The sequence below is a fragment of the Protopterus annectens genome, chromosome 6.part1 (genome assembly GCF_019279795.1).
Source record: "Protopterus annectens isolate FY-2018-M chromosome 6.part1, PAN1.0, whole genome shotgun sequence".
Lineage (NCBI taxonomy): Eukaryota > Metazoa > Chordata > Ceratodontiformes > Protopteridae > Protopterus > Protopterus annectens.
The window spans coordinates 501953183-501973478 of NC_056738.1; positions in this window are offsets into that span (position 1 = coordinate 501953183).

Consider the following 20296-nt stretch of genomic DNA (forward strand, 5'->3'; position numbering starts at 1 on the left):
CCAAAAGTGATTGATAGTTTGCTCAGACAGAGTTGGCTGCTATCATTTTCAAAATATAATTTAACACAGGAATACTCAGCTGAACAGCAGAAAAAAAAATAAACCAAGGCGGAAAGTTATAGTTCTCCCAAGGGGGTTCTAACCTTAGCTTATATAAATAAAATACATGATTGCTCTATTTTCTTTTGGTGCTGCTGTATAAAGTTTTTTTTTATGTCAGTGGAGAGCCACATATGTTAAGGTATGAGCACTGAAAGGAAACAGTGCTTTGTGACAGTCAGAGGATTTTTTTTTCATTGCTTTGGTTCTTTTTCTCAGTTTAATATATATATTTGTGCTTTTTGACCCTTGGACCAAGAAGTTAAAATTAATTTTGGTGAAAAGATAACTGAAAATGCTTGATTTCAGTTAGCTGACTCCACTAATTAAGATGGCTGGGTCTCAGAAGGTGAAGGGTAGTGGTGGTTGGCCGGAGGAAGCCTTTTTCCTCAAAGCTTTTAATATGCATTGTACTCTATGATTCACATTACACATTAAGGAGTTACTCCAAAAGGGGTCAGCTGAGACAGATCTGTTTCTGCTATGTTTCTGAAAGGCAAGCGACTTGTGTTTAATAAATGTGATGGATGACTTCATTAATGATTATATTATAATCATATTTCTGAGCATTTAACTACTGAATACTTAGGCACAGCAATACCATCCCTAATGGCACATACGATGAAATCTGTCATGTTCTGGGGTAAATGTTCTAACTGCCAAACACAAGAGTAAAATGACGGATGTGTCGCATCATTAAGTATTCTGTCGTTCATAAGTAACAAAAATTAAAAATATCCATCAACAGCACACCGATGCCATGTAAAACAATTTTGAGCTTTAGAACTAAGCCATTTTAAAAGACACAAAAGCTTCTCAAGTAAAATTAGAAAATAGATTTACAATCCTTGCGCAACCATTCACTTGACATTTTGTATCCCAAAGTGAAAATATCTGCTGTACTTTATTGGACTGAATTTTACAACATGCATTAAGCTGCAGTGCTTTGCTCATTTTGATTTTACATGATATTCAATGAATATGCATTAGCTAGTTTGCTTTAGCAGCATGCTTTGACTGCTTTCTGGTACGGGCAAAAAAAAAAAAAAGCTAAGATACTGCAATGAACATCTAATATGGGTGGCCTAGTGCTGCAAATACCTAAAGTATATAGGCTACACATTTGTGGATACTTGTTTTATGTATGAGAAGTATGTGGGATGCACATTTGTGGATAATTGCCTGATACATCAGAGATAAGTGGGATCAATGTGTGGATACTTGCCTTAAATATGAAAGATGAGTGGATAAACACTTCTGGATACTACATAAGAAGAATGTTGGCAGTGTTTTTATGGATACTTACCTTCACTAGGCTGCTCATTTTTGTTAGCTAATAGGTTAATATTACAAGGGCACATATTTTGCTACTGGTTCAGCAGGACATGTGGATCACTATTCTGTTCTTACTACCTGGTTCTGAATTACTTGGTAGGCTTTAATATTTATTTATTGTCGTTTGTTGGTTAGTTAAGCTTACTGAGTATATTCCACTTTTTCAACAGAAATCAGAGATAGAATTTACAATGTATGTGATAATTTGGATAAGACATTGCAAAACTTCTCTGTTTTTTTCTTAAAGAGGCCTAAAAGAAATGAGAAAGTGGCTGTAATTGTGAAGACAAAATGGTGGTACAGCATACTGAGAGTGGGCTGAACAAGTAGGTATAGAAGAAGAATAAATCATTTGGGAAACTTTGCTATACGAGCCAGATAACTGTGTTGACTCTTTCAAAAAGAGAATTGTTCAGTAGTATGATATACAAAGGAACCAGCTGGGAAGGGAAGGATGGGGAGAAATGTGTGAACCTGCATGTTAGGTAGAACAGGACGGTGACAGGTCAAAGGGCTGCATGCAGAAATGAGCAACAGGAGCACTGAGAGGGTGGAGTTTAGAAAATGGGGGATGGGACACAAGAAAATGAAACAATACTAAATATTTTCTTAATGACATTTTTACCTCTTCTGTCCTTGGAGTTATTGAGTTTATCTCATGTGGTAACCATTATTTTATTTATTTATTTGTTTGATTGTTTATTTATTTATTTGTCTGTTGACCAAGAAAGTTGAACTGGGCAGACCCCATTTATAGTGGAGACCTGAGGAGAAAAGCTCAATCGCAGTACATTTATATTAAGAAGTGAATTTTAGACAGTCCACAGAAAAACAACAGTTACATTTCTCGTTAAAAAACAAACATTAATTACAATGGCATAATTAAATCTTTGTGCTCATCAGAAAAGTTCCGCAGAACTGCATGTCCATAGCACACTAGCACAGAACACCACTGCTGTCCAACACATGGTCTGTCATACATCCTTCGACTGATGGAATTAACGTGTAGCAGAGAAGTATCACAATACTGCATGCCTATAGCACAGTAGCACAGAGCACCAGTGATGTCTGGCACATGCTCTGTCACACATCCCAGTTCAGATGGAACGGATGTATATCAGAAACGTTAGACAGCACTGTATGTCCAAAACAGAGCAGTAAAGAGTACCACTGCAGCCTGATACATGCTCTGTCACACATCCCAGTTCAGATGGAATGGATGTATATCAGAAATGTTAGACAGCACTGTATGTCCAAAGTACAGTAGCACAGTAGCACAGAGCACTACTGCTATTATATAAATGCTCCAGCACCCATCTTGGCACTGATGTTTACCAGAGAAGTAACAAAGCCCTTCATGTTATCATTAGAAGCCACATCACTGGCAAAAATCTGCTGCATCCCTCAATGATGGCTCTGTCACAAGTCACAGATTTGCCCCAGCATTTTTCATAATTTGTAACGATTTTACCCTAACCAATATTAAGCCCTTTTCTTCATAGTACAGATGGTAATTTTTCATATCTGGCACAGTTTCTTTGTCTACCAAACTTTATTTTCTCTGGGACAAAAATAATATTATGATCATTATCTTGTAAACTGTTAGAAACAGCCACTTTTATGACTATGAATTGACTTTTTTTGTTTTTACAAACTTGTTTTTTCCTTCTGAAATTAACTCACCAGCGTAGCTTTTTTAATTAAAGCACAAATAAATGCAATATCTATACTTGTAAACATGTATCTCAGTAACAGAATGCTGCATTCCACCAGAAAATAAGTGTACACACACACACACACACACACACACACACACACACACACACACACACACACACACACACACACACACACACACACATGCACAAATCTAGGCATACACTGCCAAGTGCACTGTTAGCTTAGTAATAAATTACTAGCATTTTTCCCACTACTGCAGTGCCTCATACATTGCAGCGACATGGCATTATCCTTTATGATGCAGCTCCCTCACCACCCATGCAAGTCAACACTGGACACAGCCAAATACTTGTTTTTATCCTATTAATAGCCACAAGTGCCCACCAAGTGGATGTTTATTTCAGAAAAATGCAATTTGATTGCACATCTTATGGTGGGGGTATTGGGTAGAAGAGTTATTATATAAGATGCAGACAACTCAGTTGGAGGAGATTTCTAGATGCTGGCACTGTAATTGTTTTTTGAAGGTGTTCATTTCTTGTGAAGTATTTGTTCAGATTAGATATGAGAAGAAGTCACTTGAAGCATGCCTCTTAACCTCTTAGTGCAAAAAATCTTACAAAGCCTGACAGAATGTGGGGGGACAAAGACCCCAAAATAGGGACAGATTTTAAATATTACTCATAAACTTAGAAAGTTGCTAGAATAACAGGATTTGTCTCAACATGCATTTTTTATGCAGGATATGAAGTCTGAAACACAAATGTATACCATTATTTAGTGACTTCAGTCCTCAGCTCATCTCAGTGATTTGCCAGGAAATCACAAATTCTATGAGGAACAAACCAAAAATATGAAGCAAAAATCTGGATATTATGCAAAAATCTGGACAATTGAGAGGTATGAGTTGAAGTTTTAAGTAAATGCCTGTATTCATCACTATTAGTTGTGATTTGCATATTTGGCAATTATTATTATTGGACTGTACATATTAACATGATTGTAGCAGAAGTAACCATATGTAACTCTGTCACTCTTTCTCTCTATATAAATATAAATATATATATATATATATATATATATATATATATATATATATATATATATATATATATATATATATATATGTGTGTGTGTGTGTGTGTGTGTGTGTGTGTGTATATATATATATATATATATATATATATATATATATATATATATATATATATATTTTTTTTAATAAATTACATCCATTTGATACAAACTGCATAATATTAAAACTGAGCTTGTGTGGAGTTTATGACTTAATTAAGATTTTTGATTTGATATATTACACTGGCATTTTGCCATTCTCATGAGATGTATTTAAAGCTCAAAATTGAATTTTGGGGTAAAAGGATATGCCTTTATGTGAGTTTCATATGGATTCCCAGATTTCGGGACATAGTACATGGAAGTTTAGTTATTGAGAATGTACTGAGAGTGCATAGTGGTCAAAGTTTCTAGGGCTGTAGGTTTGGAAGTCTCATATTAGACTGGAAGGTAGTGGAGAGAAAGTTTGGTTTTGCAGCAGTTTGAATAGCTGTGATCCAAGACAAAGATCTGCCCTTTGTTTGACAGGAAAACATTTTGCTTTTTGTAATGCTTAACAATGGTTGGCTTCTTTTGATAAATGTGTGATAAACTTACATATTATATCAATAAATGTTTTAATGACGGGGTAATTTTGTTTTGAGACATATGCTATTAAGTGAAGGTTGCCTTCTAGTGGAAATAGAAAAATACCTTTTCTTACTGCAGTTCTGGAGAGGTGTGGAGGAATGGAGAGATTTTTTTAGCCCAGAGGAGTACTGGGTTTATCTTCTTTCTTATATTGTCTGAAAGTAGGGGGGGGGAGCTGAGAGAAGGAGCTCTCGAGAGTCCCAGGTATTTAAAGGAGTTAGGGTTTTCATTGTTATGGTCAGAGATTTGTAGTCATGGCCGGCCTTAGGCATAGCCAAAACTAAGCCGCGCCCTAGGCCCGCTTGTAGCAGGGGCACTTTTCCAGTATTTATTTGGTGGGTAGACCAGGTTGGGGGCACCTGGGTGGTGAGCCCTTTTGCCTAGGGCACCAGCTGACCTAAGGCCGCTGCTGTTTGTAGTGTGGAGGTGGCTTTGCTTAGTTTTATTTTGTCCCAAAGAGAATTAGGGCATCCACACTAATGCTGATATCAAACAGTGCAGACATACACCGTGATCTACTAGATCAAATGCCTTTGTCAGGTTGCTAAAGATGGCAGCTGTGAATTGTTCTTCATGCATCTGAAACAGGATAGAATCAGTTAACATCCATAGGACTGTTGAGGTGCCCCAACCAAACAAAATCCATGTTGCTTGTTAGAGAGGAGGTTATATTCCAATATATATTTTGTTAACTGGAAGTGAATAGCTATCTGAAGAATTTTGCCTATGTGGGAAGGATTGAGATTATAATATAGAGTGAGAGTTTGGTGGATTTGGGTAGTTTTGGGATTGGAAAAAGAAAAATATGGTGAGTCAAACATGGCAAAGGCTTTTAATAATTGGTAAGTACTTTCACGCCAGAAAACAGTGCTTCATCAGACCTCCTTTGTTGTGTTTTTCTTTTTTTAGATGTTTGTTGCTACCAGCGAGTCATTTATCCATTTTGCAGTTATTTTCTTTCTTATAGGTTTTGGAATTGGATTTAGTAAAGTAAATTTCCATAAATCTGTTGTATTTTCTATTAGGCATAGACTAAATATATGCTGACTGGAGGGGTGTTGTGCTGGAAAAGTAAAACAGTACTAGATGGCAGTGGCTATATACCATTTGCAGTAAACAACCCACAATCCAATGCAAAGAGAAGTCAGCCTAACTAAACCATGCACTGCAAGAAGCTCCTATATAACATCAAGGCAGCCAGTCCCAAAGAGTTCCATTCACACCAAATATCACACACATACACCAACAGTAGACAGTCAGAACCAAATGGTGCTAGCAGCTGTTGACTGCTCTGGTTTTTGTGCATTTGACAATAGCAGCCTAAAACATTCACAGTAAGCATCCCATAATCCAGCTCAAGGAAAAGTCGGCTGGGCTGATGGTGTTCAGGTTTTGGTGCATTTAAAAGCAGCCTAAGCCTAATCTCTGCAGCAGTAGATGAACCAGGGATGGATGACATCTGATCCCGAAGGACTGTCAAATTTTAGGTGTTTGAGAACTGGCGCTATGCCTGTTATTTTAATATGCTTGAAATAAAACTGGGTAATGTAGGAGTGAATTTCAAGGGTTGAGGTATGCTTTCTGTGGTCAGATGGGCTGTGGGTAGGTTGCTGGAGTCAAATAGGAAGTCTGAGGGAGGGAAACTATGTAGTGTTTTATAAGATGATGCTTTGGTTCTGCAAATGAGTATATTTACCTCTTTCCAGAACTGTTTGGGTGTGTTGATTAGGGAGTTTTGTGATGATTTCATTAGATGGATTTTATGCCTAATAGTAGTTTGCTTTGGGAACTATAAGAGTTGGAAAAAAGTTTTTTCTTGTGACTGTAGTTTGGAAAAGCCATGTTTTATCCTTGAGCTTTAGTAAAGGTTTCCGTTCACTGATTAACCAATCATTCTTTGTGTCTGTAAGTCATGTGAATCTGGAAACTGTAATTCACTATGAGAGTGATTAGCAATTGCAATCTGTCTCCAGGTTGCATAGAGAGAATCTACAGCATGTGGAATCTCAAAAGGGTAAACCTGTACCAGTTGTCGATGGCTATTATGTATATGTATGTGTGTGTGTGTGTGTGTGTGTGTGTGTGTGTGTGTGTATATATATATATATATATATATATATATATATATATATATATATATATATCTATATATAGAGAGAGAGAGAGAGAGAGAGATTAGATATAGATATATGGTTGAACGTTATGTGTCAGGCTCTGATCTGATATCAATGAATAATCCATGCTTAGTTATGCATAATGTTATGGCTTCCATGTCACTAGATGCTGACACAGTATCAAAAAAAGCAATGCTACTAGGAGTAGGCTGGTACGACAGCATGTCCTGAATTGCCCTGCTTTGCAAGAACCATCTCTTGATAATTTGAATGCCATTAAGTTTGAGTAAAAGACAAGGGTGTGCAGCATAAGTTAGTTGACATTAGTTGTGGAGTAACTGTTACAGTGTTCTCCACATAAAAAGTCTTATTGATTTAAGTGCTGCAAACATACTGTTAATAGATGGTACATTTTTGACAAAGGGGCAAGTCTGTAGGCAGTTGTATAGCCCTCACAGATTCATTAAGTACAGTGGTTCCACAAAGATCATTCTGCCAGTTTATTGTCTGCATTGTGGGTGTACAATTTGATGTGGCAATGTGTGTATAAACTCTTGGCAGTATTTGATCTTACTGCTGCCCTACGTTATGACTTATGAGACTTTGAGGTAGCGGCAATTAAAAGTATTTGTTGCTATGTCAGTGGAGTGACCAACACATGTGGAGGACAGTATAGCACTTTGACTTGCTAAACCTTATGTCTCCCTTGGTAGCTTTAACTCTTCTTTGTGACGAGGAAGTATTGGGGTCATTTCATGAGTTGTCCACAGAGTTTTTGAAACATGGCAGAGAACTGCTTAAGTATTTGAAAGGGTGGTACGTTTTTGGAATAAATGTATAAATTTGCAGTCCAGTGAATGTCAATAGCATGCTCCTCTACTTTATTCTCAGTGTATTCTGGAATGCCTTAGAAGTTAATGACCTATGTTTGTCGTGGACACAAAATTCAGAAGAAACATAGCACCAACGGGTAAGGTGTCTTCTTTGACAAAGAATTTGTTCAAGAACAGAACAGACTAATAGAAGAGAAGAGATGAGAAGAGAAGAGAAATAATAGAATAGAATAGAATAGAATAGCATTAAATAGTGGAATTACAAATGAAAATGTCTACAGGTATCCCAAGATTCTCTGAGAGATGTAAGATATGAAGTATAGCTGAGCAGTTTCAGAGAGTGCCACAGAACAGGAATTGTTATATTGTGTAAGGTTTTCCAAAAGTGGTAGCTTTACTGTTAAAATGTAGCTGACATCCAAATAGGAGTGTGAACATTTTTTTTCAGTTTGCACACTAAGGTCTGGTACTGCTACCCCTCCCCCCGTGCATCCATGCTGGCTTCCCATGAATCTTCAGAGATGTCCAGATTCTTTCAACTGGCATTTTGTAGGAGTGATTCACTGCAACAAGCTCTTGCACCACATCAAGTAGTCAGTTCCACAGACATCCACACAAAGTTCACACTCCACACGCACATTTAGCTGTTGGCTGCTCTGGGTTTTACACATTTAACATCAGTCTAAACCTTTCTTAGTAAACAGCCCACAACAAGAAGTCAGCCTAACTAAACTATTCACTGCAATAAGCCCCTATACAACTTCAAGGTAGGCAGTCCTAAAGAGGTCCATTCACACCAAATACCACACACACACACACACACACACACACACACACACACACACACACACACACACACACACACACACACACACACACACAGCGGACAGTCAGGCCAAACTGGTTGGCTACAATGGTTTAACAGCAGCCTAAACCTTTCACAGTAAGTAGCACACATTCCAGTCCAAGTGGAAGCCAACCTGATCCTCCCTCCACAGAAAGGTCCCTTCTGCACACAGCTGAAACACAAGACAAACTATTAACTGTCTACAGCCACCTTTCTACCCCAAATATAAAATGCATTCATTAGCAAAGACCTCACACACAAAACAAGTTATATATTCTCCAGACTCACCCAATCATTCTTAGGGGTATATTAGCTGCTAGTCAGACACCAGACTGGAACATAATCAGTGCCATCCATGTAGTGCACCACTTCTTTACCTGGCCCTAAGCCACCAGGCAAATGTACCCTTCAACACCACACACACTTATTATTTGATAGTTAAATGGGCTGTTAGCTGCTCTGGTTTTGGAGCTATTTGGCAATAGCAGCCTAAACTATTCACAGCAAGCAGTTCACAATCCAGTCCAAGAGAAGGCCAGCCACTCATAGGATATGGTCAGTGCAGGACAATGCACAACCACCATGAGTGCCCAGCTGCCATTATCTTGCTAGGTTGTTGTGTCACCTAGGAAAGACATTAATCCAATGATTATTTCATGGATCAGAGTCTTTTAGCATTTGAGTGATACCAACATCAATGTATTTGTGTATGTGCATCAAAGCCAAACCATTGAAGCATAATCACTTATTGTGTTTTGCAATCAAGTCTTAATATGCCATAAGGCACCGATTGACCTCTCTGCAGATGCAGCACTTACTGGCATGGTGGCCTGAATTGTTAATGCACTGTTTACATCTGGATAAAAAGCTGGGTTCAACTGCTATACGGGTGAAAGTATGGTAGTTGATAGTTTGTCCTGTGTGACCTCTTTCCATCTAGCCATCCACCACTGAAGCTCATGATTGAAGGCGAGCAGACCTGATAGGCCAGTCTTGTATGCGCTGTACAATTCAACCACTTTCTTATCTCTCTACAGAACACGTAGCATGTTTAGCAATAAATACTGTGCAATGAAACATGGTCAGCATTCAGTAAGTTGCTGTTTAATTTCAGATCTGACATGGTCCAGGAATAGGATGAATATGCTTCTTCGATAATATTCCTCTGGGCCGGCAGCAGCAATGTTGCTTCTTTGAGTGCACCTTCCACAGATCCTTGGAACACTTTCTTCGACCATGACTCTGGCTGCCAGCTGTTTCACTTTTTCATATGATTCTGTAAAAGAATTATCAGCATTTGATCTCATTGCTTAAAGTGTCAGCGACAACCTTTGCTTCTTCACAAGCCTGAATCAAGTCAGTCTGTTCCTGCTGCAGGTACAGATGATGTGGCTTAATCATGACAAGCACAGACTCCATTGTCACTAGGGCTGTAATAAAATCAAACCTTGTAGTAGAGTACAGATACCTGTCATTTTGTCATACCACACAATGTCTTCTAAAGTGGTGGTAAGGATGGCATTTCTTTTCTTGAAGCTGTGTGAGCAATCAGCTTGATTTATCCACTGTGTGTAGGCCAGTGCCTGAAGTGAAGTACTTCTATCTTCATTTGCATATTCATACTCACATGGCAACTCTGTCAGTTCCTTGATGTAAGTTAGATATGTATTATGACGTCTAGCTGAAGAATTTAAGAATTAAATTACTTTTTGACAGGTATCAAGGCTATTCGCCATGCCACACATTGTACATAAAAGAGCTTTGGCAGTTCTGAGCCTGTGTGCTTTACAAGCAATGTACACAGCTTCTGGAATTTAGACTCAAATTCTTGCCTGCATGGCCCGACATATTGGTTCTTCTGTCATAGCCTTGTCCTTGCAACAGCTCCCTGGCCACAGCCCATGCTGTGAGTCTGTAGAAACAGAGTTCAGCTAGGGATTTTCTTATGGTGTCATATGCCTCAACAAACACAATGAAATCTTCACAGATTTTGACATTTCCATTACTTCTATAAACATAATATAATACCAGTGTCACTTGTTCCTTATGAGAGATGTCAGTTGTTCCATCAGCAGTTAAACTGAAGACCTTTGCTTCTTTTTACTCTAATTAGAAATTTCCTTTGAATCTGCAACTCAATGATGTTAATGATTTCATTCTGAAATTGTGATGACGTGTACAGTACATTTCATGGAGCCTCCCTTAAATGGCTGGTGAGGACAGAGTCCACTTCTGCTATGTATTCCAGCACTGCTTTAAAGTTACTTGTGTGAGTAAGTTTTCCACGAAGCACTAAATTCTGTCTTCCACAGAGAAGAATTATTGGCACAATACATCTGAAGACATGCAGTTTTCATTCCCTCAACCTCTTCTCTTTCTGTGCAATACACTGATAAGCTGTTTGAAGCTGGCCATCACATACTCCTAGAAATGCCTCCAGCATTGCAAGTGCATTTCCATGGTCCCTGGACTTGCTATGTCAGCCTAGAATCTTCCTCATACTAGACCAATCTGTCACTGTTGTGGAGGGTTACACGCACTATCTTGCATTGTTGAACACAAAGCATGGAGCACAGAAGACCCTATCCAAAGTCTGTGAATAACGTGAAAACTTGAACTCATGTTGCTTAGGGACCTCAAAGTGTTCAGGGGTAATCACTGTATGGTGAACATATTCTTTTTGTCTAAGTCAGTACATTTATCCTGTTTGTACAAGCCAAAGTCTCCATCATCTTTTCTGATGGTGTCATTCATGCTGTTACAAACTACAGTATGAGCGTGAGAATGTTTGGAGAGCTGCACATGTCCTGATGCAATAATTGTGTGGTCCGCCTCTGTCTTAGCATCCACCTTGATCAGGTCATCATTACTGTTATAGATGGCGCTCTCTGTAGTGCAGTCCTTCTCACATTCAGTCGAAGTCACACGTTCAGGTGGAAGGTAGCAACTTTTTCTTTGAAGACCTGTAGTTACTTCTCCAGGAAGACCTGGTTGTGCATGTCTACTCAGCGGTACTTCCAGTGTAAAGACTAAAGGAGAAGATAGTGAGAATGACTGCCATGAACTCTGTAAGTTTTACATCTGTGCAGTACAAATTGCTATGAATGGAAATGTATTACCTACAGTACTCTGCGCAATGCCTTACCTGCTTGCAAGTTCTCCTTCACACAGCTCTGTTGCTGCTGCAGATTCAAATGGTCCAACAGGACCGCTGCATCATTATTTTAAGATCTGGAAAAAGAAACTTACCTAGTACTGGAGTATTCTTCTGAAACCATGGTTGGTGCCAAAGCAGTCAAAGGCTTGTTGTCATGCCTGATAAAAAAAAGCAAACAACCTTCTTAGTGCATGCTGTCACATGGTGCATAACTGAAACAGACACGTTTACTGTCTGAGATAGGTATGCCATTGTTGCAGCCTGATGCTGTCATGTCCACTCACCACATGGAATGTCAATCAGCACTATTTTTTTCTCCCAAGAAAACATAGCAGTACTACCTACAAAATACAAGCGCAAATGTCAAAAGGCACGTGCTGTACAGAAAATCACTGCAGAGCTGGCAAAAAAAGGTTTCATAAAACTTTCTGCAGAATATCTAGCATGCGCATAGTACCCCATTTAATTTGTCCTTCCTAAATCCTTAATATGTTCATTATACAGTCCCAAGAATTTTAATTGACCTTTCAGTAATGGGTGGAAGGTGAAAACAATGTGGGTCACTACAGAAGAAGGGCTACCTACCAAAGGTAGATCACAGGTACAGAGCAAGTTACTTCAGAGCGCTGCACATTTTAATTGCAGTTTGACTTGGTGGTCATCAATGCAAGATTAAGGAGTTCAACTTACCAAATCAGGAAAATAGCTGTGCTACTTCTTCCTGCTGACTACACTTTGCCTTCCTTTGCTGTGCACCTGATATCTGCAGTCTTTTCAGGTTTCAGTGTCGCCTGCATTCCTACAACACAAACACTCAAAATCAGAGAGGTTTATTCTCACTACCTGCTAAAAACTCCAGTATAGTACAATAGAAACTTACCTTTTCCATATGTCATCCCACATCAATACATAACTGACATAAGCATTTATTTTTGGCTAGAACCTTACATTCAGTCACAGACAGGATCCTTCCATGACTAGGGTTGCCACCTTTCGTTGTGGTGAAAACTGGGCTTAGGCCACATCCCCTTCTACCTCATATAACCCCACTCATATCCCACCCAGTTTCTGCCTATTTTGTGACATCACCATAATGTCATCTGAGGGGAATGCCCTCTTTTTCCATTCATAATGCCTTTTTTCTGTGAATTTACTATGCTTTTGTAAAAAAAAAGCATAGTAAATCCACAGATTTAACAAACTTTGATAGTATGTCACAAAATGCTGGAGCATGTACATTGTTTTCTGGACTACCGGATGATCAGTTTGATTTCTGGATAGTCTGGAAAAAATGGATAGGTGTTGATGCTAACCATGACCAAAATGAAACGCAGCACGAATGCATCAAACAATAAAAGAAAAGCTCAGTAAAATGCAAGTATTTATTTTGTATTTACTGGCACAAAGAAAATGGATCATATTACAGGCTACCAGTACATGCCATTCCAGGCATGGCAAAGGCTAGTGCAGGCCTACAACATTCACACATTTTAGTCACAGATCTCTTCCCCATCATAGCCTTCACAGCATTGGCAGATAGTTTTCTACAGTATGTCTGACCAGCAATGGCAAATCTGCAGTCTGATCAATCCACCACCAGAAAGGAAGACAATAATGCAAAAATGTAACGACCACTCCAGACCATAAGGCCATATAAAGTAAAAATGTAACAAGCCCAGTCCGTAAGGCTGTATATGCAAAAATGTAACATCCTAACTTAAAGGGAAATCAACTGAAAATGCATTATGCATAAATTTCTCTTACTCCACTGTGACATTTTATTAATTAAGTGTTAAGGCCACAGTAACAGTGTAGTTTGTTACAAAGCAGTTCTGAGTGCAATTCTATCCTGAGAACTCCCATTTCTCTTCTAAGTTTGGACACCTGAATTTTTATCAGCTTTAGCCACTCCATGTCACAAATGAACTATTCCTATTAAGAGTGGATTTTTCATATCAGATATATTAATAACTCAGAATTTCCAACCAGCATTGCCTGCAGTGCACTCTGCAGAGCCACAACAGCCTAAATGAAAGCCAGGTATATTGCAAACTGTCAGACTTTAGCAATCAGCAGATATAAACTAAAGCCAACAGTGTCAGTCTTTGAAAGGTTAACTATTACCCTTTGGTATATAATTAAAAAACCCAGGTAGCAGGTCAGTCAGCTACAGTAATGCATCCTAGATGCAGGTCTGTCCTCAGTGCTTCCATCTCAGCACATCCCTGAACTACACCACAGCTTTAGTCCTTGTAACTCATGCTATTAGAAACACTAGGTTATACAATTGAAAACTATACATATTTTATTCTGTTTATTGAGGTAGTTTGGAGGTATTCATAACTCAGACATCTTGCCACAAAAAAGATAAAAAGTCATGGGCATTCAGAAGCCATATTGGTGAAACACTTGATGCCCTTAAGTGGTCATTTGTATAGACCTGTCACAGGAGGTTTAATGTATCACGCAGTGAAAACTCTAGTTTTACTAACTGGTTTGCATGTGCAACCTTTTTACTTTTTATTTTATTTATATTACTAATCTTTCAGATAACATTGTAGTCCATTATAAAGCAATCCTAGGATTGGAATTTTTATCCTCAGAGCTTCCACCGTAACACACCTTTGACTCCCCACCTTCTAATCAATTTCAAGCATAGCAGAGCTCCCACGGCATGCTACAACTTAAAATAAATCAGCAAGATGTTGTGATGCTGATGTAATGACAACCCAATAACATGCTTTCAGCCAGAAGAGCCATGGAGCACATTGAACAAAGCATCAGTGGAGCACCCAGAATGAACAAGTGCAGTGCTAAATATCTGCCTGTGGCACTATGTGGCCATAAAGAAAAGCTGCTTAGAAAGGCCACATTTTGCCTTTTGTTATATCATTAATTTGTCAATTAATGGGATACTCAATTACAACAGACCTACTACTGCAGTACTATCCTCAGAGTTTTCGCTGTAGGACACCTTTGAGTTTGACTCCAAACCTTTGGCCACTTTCCAACACAGCAGTACACTTACTACATATTCCAACTTAAAAATGCAGCCAAAAGATTTTTTTCATTTTTTCCCCCTGATGTCATGACAGTACAATAACAGTTTTTTAGCCAGCATAGTGTGCAACGTACTGAACAGAACTTCAGCATACCACCAAAAATGAACAAGACGATGTAAAATGCCAGACTGTGACAGTAAATGTGCATAAACTAAAGGGACTTCTCTTCCTTTGGTATATCCTTAATCTTTTAGTTAAGGCATTCAGTTAATAAAACACACAAGATTGCAGTTTTATCCCCAGAGTTTCCACCTCATAATACCTTTAAGTGACTCCATACTTTTAGTCACTTTCAACCCACCGCATTTTTGTTTACACTACTGAACCGGGAAAAGCCGAAAGACACAACAACAACTGATGTAAAGACAACTTAGAAAACATTGTATTTCACTAGTACGGTCTGCAGCAAACTGAGCAGAACTTCATCAGAATAAACAAAATGAAGACAAACTAAAATAAAAATGCACGATGCAGCAACAAAAGCAAACTAAACAAATACATTGCTGGGTCGAACTGATGAAATTCCAAAATGAATATTGTAATAGCTACAGGACATTTACCTCACAAATACACCAAAGACTGCAATAAGGGTAAACCTTCCAGACCATTCTTCTGAAGTTGACTCCACAGCTTTTAGCTAAAAAAGCTGGTATTATAGGTGACACAATATAACTGAAAAAATAGATAGCCTTCTAATGACCTACATAAAATTTTTACATGTAGCATAATAGAGAACATTAGTTTTACCCCAACTTATGCGCCAAGGTCACTTGACCCCCCATGTTTCTCCTATTAGGGGAAGTAAACAAAGACCTATCAGTTACCTAAATTTATCATATGGAGATACACATAAACAGAAATATTGCCATCATGACCTCAGCTTCGATATCTAACCATTCAAGATCGACAAATTGGCTTATGGCTACTATCATGTCATTTTCAAGGGTACCATCCATTTCATCCAAAAACCTGAATGTCCCCCTCATCCACCCAACACATATGCCCTTGCAGTACTGGACAACTTCATTGACACCAACATTACTATAATGTAGCAGATACAATGCAAATGAGACATCCTTAAATGTCAAAGATGCAGACCACTGACTTAATGTTCTTAGCTTCTGCCAGCAAACCACAAAATAAATAACAGCAAGCAACCCAGAGAAGTACAGCTTGTCAGAGACATCAGAAACTGCAGGTCCAAACATTCTAAAGTATATCATTATTCACAGTCACACTTAAAGCAAATACATTAACAGTACTCTCAGTGCTAGCACACATCACTCTCTAATACATGAAAGATCATGGGCTGTCTCATTAGGACATGACTGTTTGCTTTAAACACAGCAGTGGCATCACACACACACACACACACACACACACACACACACACACACACACACACACACACACACACACACACACACACACACAAAAACCCTATTTTCGGCTTTGTCTCTGATTATTGCACTAATATTATGTTGGTATGTTGTTTCAGAAATAATAGTGGACTGTCAGCAAATAAGGCCAAAAGTGTCGGACTTTGTAACTTTGAGATTATTTCCTTTCAGAATATTTGTCTGGAGTTACTTTATTATCTGATTACTACCTAAGTTTAGCTGAGGGTCACGGTGGAGCTGGGACCTGTCCTGGCACTCACTGGGCAGAAGGCAGAGAAACTGTTTTCAACTAAAGTCACTTAAACAGATACCTCCAACCTCAACTGTGTAGTACCTTTACCTATACACCTGAGTAATTTACTCATCTCAAGCCATGATTCAACTTACCACACCACTACTGGTCTAAGGCTAATACCCAAACTAAATCTAGCCCCCTTGTTCATCTTGCTGTTCTTCCATCACCTTTCCTAACCTATGTACTACTGCCATATCTCCACCACTTCTACTGTACCTGCTTTATTCTCTTTTCTATTCAACTTATGCAACTGTACATACATTTGGTTTGTTACATCATCTATATATCATCAGATTTCCTAAACTTATACACAGGTTTTCTCACTGAGCTGAAATGTGCATTCCTGGTTTTATAATACTGAAACTTGACAAAGCCATTCCGCGCCTCCTTTAGTTCTACAGCTGGTTAGTTTTGTACTATTATGCTTTTTCAGTTTGGTTTAGTGAAATAAACTATATGTAGAAAATATGCTTTTTCATAAACACAAGCCACTGTTCATTGTTTTGTTGCACTATGATGCAACTGGTGCTGAGCCTGAAATTGGTCATTATTTAATCAGTGTTCTACCCCAGTAAGTAAATGTAAATAAAATAAAACTAATCTTGAATGGGGTGTCAGACCATCACAATATGATCACACACCTGTGACATGTTTTTAGGATGTAGTTAAAGAAAAAAAAAATAATAATAAAGCACTGGAAGAAACTCATATAGACACTGTGACGATATGCAGACTACAGACAAAGGCACCCCCTGCCCTGAGAACCAAACTGGAGAAGACAGCCAGAGTAAGGCAAATACAGACAGACACAGCAGAGCATAAAAAGCCACTGCACTAGGTTCTGATTGCAAATCTTGCCTATTTTCTTCTTTTCCTGTCTGCTGAAATAGGTTCTCTCTCTCCCCTCTTGGTTCTTCTCCCATCATCTCTCTTTCCCCTGCATGTCTCTCAACTGCCCAGATGTTTGCAGAATGTCAAGATTTTCTAGCTCATATTTTTGGTCTGTTGTCCTCAAAAAATCATGCTTTTCTTACAGATCATTGAAGATTCAAGGCACTAAGTCATGACAGACATTTGAGTATCAAACTACATTTCATTCATCAGCTTTCCAAGTTCATAAGTGCAATATTTAAAGTATGTCTGATTTTGGACCTTTTGGGGTCACTTGCTTTGCCTTCACTGCACTAAGGGCATCTCTCTCTCTCTCTATCTCCCCCCACATACTACTAAAACACACACACCTACACCAACACACACACACTCTTCATGCCCACCAAGATAAGTTATTTTTCTGTATTGAAGTTACTTACCTTACGTAATTGCCTTCTATTCATCTAGACTGATTCAGACTGTATACCTTGAATGGATTACGTACCTTTAGTATACACCTTGCATTTGCCTAGAGTGACTCAGACTGTATACCTTGAATGGGTTACTAACCTTAAGTAATTGTCTCACATTCATCTAGACTAACTCAGACTGCATATCTTGATTGGTGGGGACAGGCACCACTGGTCAATTCTGAGGGCAAGCTGCACAAGTTATTGGCTGGGTGGTGGTTATAGTCCAGATACCAGTAGCAAACGCTAGCTGAATCACAGATGAGGAAGTCCTCTGTGTTGTAATCCTCTCTCTCCCACTCTTTGCTGCAGTAGCAGCTGAAATAATCCTAGGCACAGTCTTGTCACCCCAAAGCACACAGAAATAAAATAATTTAAATAAGAAATGCAGGTGTAGCAGCTCAATTTGAAATAACTTCCTCAACAACAAGAGCCAGTTCAACACTCTGCAACTGTGTCTCTGCAGCAACAAACAAAAAACAAGGAAGAGATCCAGTGTGGATCAGATTAATTTCAGATCTAGATTCAAACACAGTAACCAGACCAATGGGCTGTAATGAAAAAAAAGTATTTGTTGGTAGCAGCAGGTAGGCACACAATGTTTGTATCAGCCACAGTCAATAAAAGTAAGCAAGTTAACTGGAAATCCGAATTCTTCAGCAGCCAGCGGGGAAAGTAGTCTGTCTGAATGGGGAGGTTCTTGGTCACTGCACGCTAGTTTAGCTGGCAGGGAAGCAACAAAAACACAGTAAAATGATTCCCGAACTTGAGTCTTTCTTCAACTTCTAGGTCCAGTCCATGGCGATCAGCAGAACTGAAAAATGAAGGCTAGGTAATCACTAAAGAATTAAGAGATCGGCTGTGGCTGTATTGAAGGGCAAGTAGTGGTTCACCCAAATACAGTTGCATCCAACAAAAGTTTAATTTTATATCATTGTTTTAAACTTAAAGCATTGTGCTGGAACCTCACACGTTACCTCCCAGTACCAACTGGGAAAAGGTAATAATTGCAGTCCAGGCTGCAAAACGTTTTCAACAGATGAACATTCCAAAGCGGATGGAGAGGTTAAAACCAAAGTGTTTAACTGAGTTCTGTTACCCCAGGCTGTCCAGAGTGTATGCTTTAGTATACATAGTATTTGCTTGGAGGTGCCCTTGCATGTGAGTATCCTGATTTGCCTCACTAGTTTATTTTGGGGAACACAGTGAGATTTGTACATTGTACTTGGTAGAATGGAGTATATCTTGTTTCCCTTTCCAGTTATGTGTTGACAATGGATTGCATTTTATTTTATTTCTGTCATCTTTTTTTATTTTTCACCTAGTACCCCATTTACCTTCGAATTGTTAATGTCAGCACAATAAGCCCACCCGCCCTCTGTCTGAGGGGTCTGGGGATTTTTTTCTGGTCTATACTCCTCTCTTACAAGCCTAGCATAAGGTACAACAGGCTGGCCTTAGGAAACAATGGTGCATTCAGCCCCATGGCCCTAAGGGGCATACACTGGACCATCTATCCTGCTCCCCACCCTGACAGCAACCTCCCTGATTTCCAGCCTTTGCTAGAACTCAGTTGAGCAGCTGTCAGCACATATCATACTCCAAGGATAGGAACATCCCATCTTCCCTTACAACTCCACCAGTAGTCTGAGCTCTAATTGAACTCCATTTGCCTGGTCGTAGTAAGGCTTTTTCCCTCTATGCCACTGGTGTGGCTTACTTCTGTGGTCTTACCGTGATGTGTGCATATATGTGGGCATGTGGTAAAGTTCTTCATATTTTTTTTTGTACTATAGGATACAGGAGGACAGTTTATATCTCTTCTTACTATTTATCTGTGGAGTCACAGTTTTTGGTGCATATTTAGCTTCTGTGCACTTGGTGTATTGCTTTGTCAGTGTGTCACTGCCATTTAATTTTATTGATATTTTGGGGTGTGAATTTGTGTGCTTTCTGGATTATGCAGTTCTGACATTGTCAGTTCAGTATTTTGAGTTTTTATAAACTGTGTGTTTGTCTGTTTGATACTGTGACATAAATCCATATTATGCATATACACATATATCTATATCTGTATCTATAGGTGTGTGTGTGTGTGTGTGTGTGTGTGTGTGTGTGTGTGTGTGTGTGTGTGTGTGTGTGTATGTGTGCTTTTCAGCTGATTAAACATTTTTTACTCAAATATGTTTATTAAGACTGTAAATTATTAAATTGTAGAACTTGCATGTAATTGTGTACCTGTACATTTATATGCATATATACATACATACGGGTGTTATTCATTTCACTGAATTATCCACTCATCAAACTTTGTAGAGCTGTGCATGACTGATCAAAGGCACAAGCTTTCTAAGCTGTGGCATAGACAATCAGAATGTGTTTGGACTCAGCTCTGTGAGATTATGGTAAGGTTGAAATTGGGAATATGAC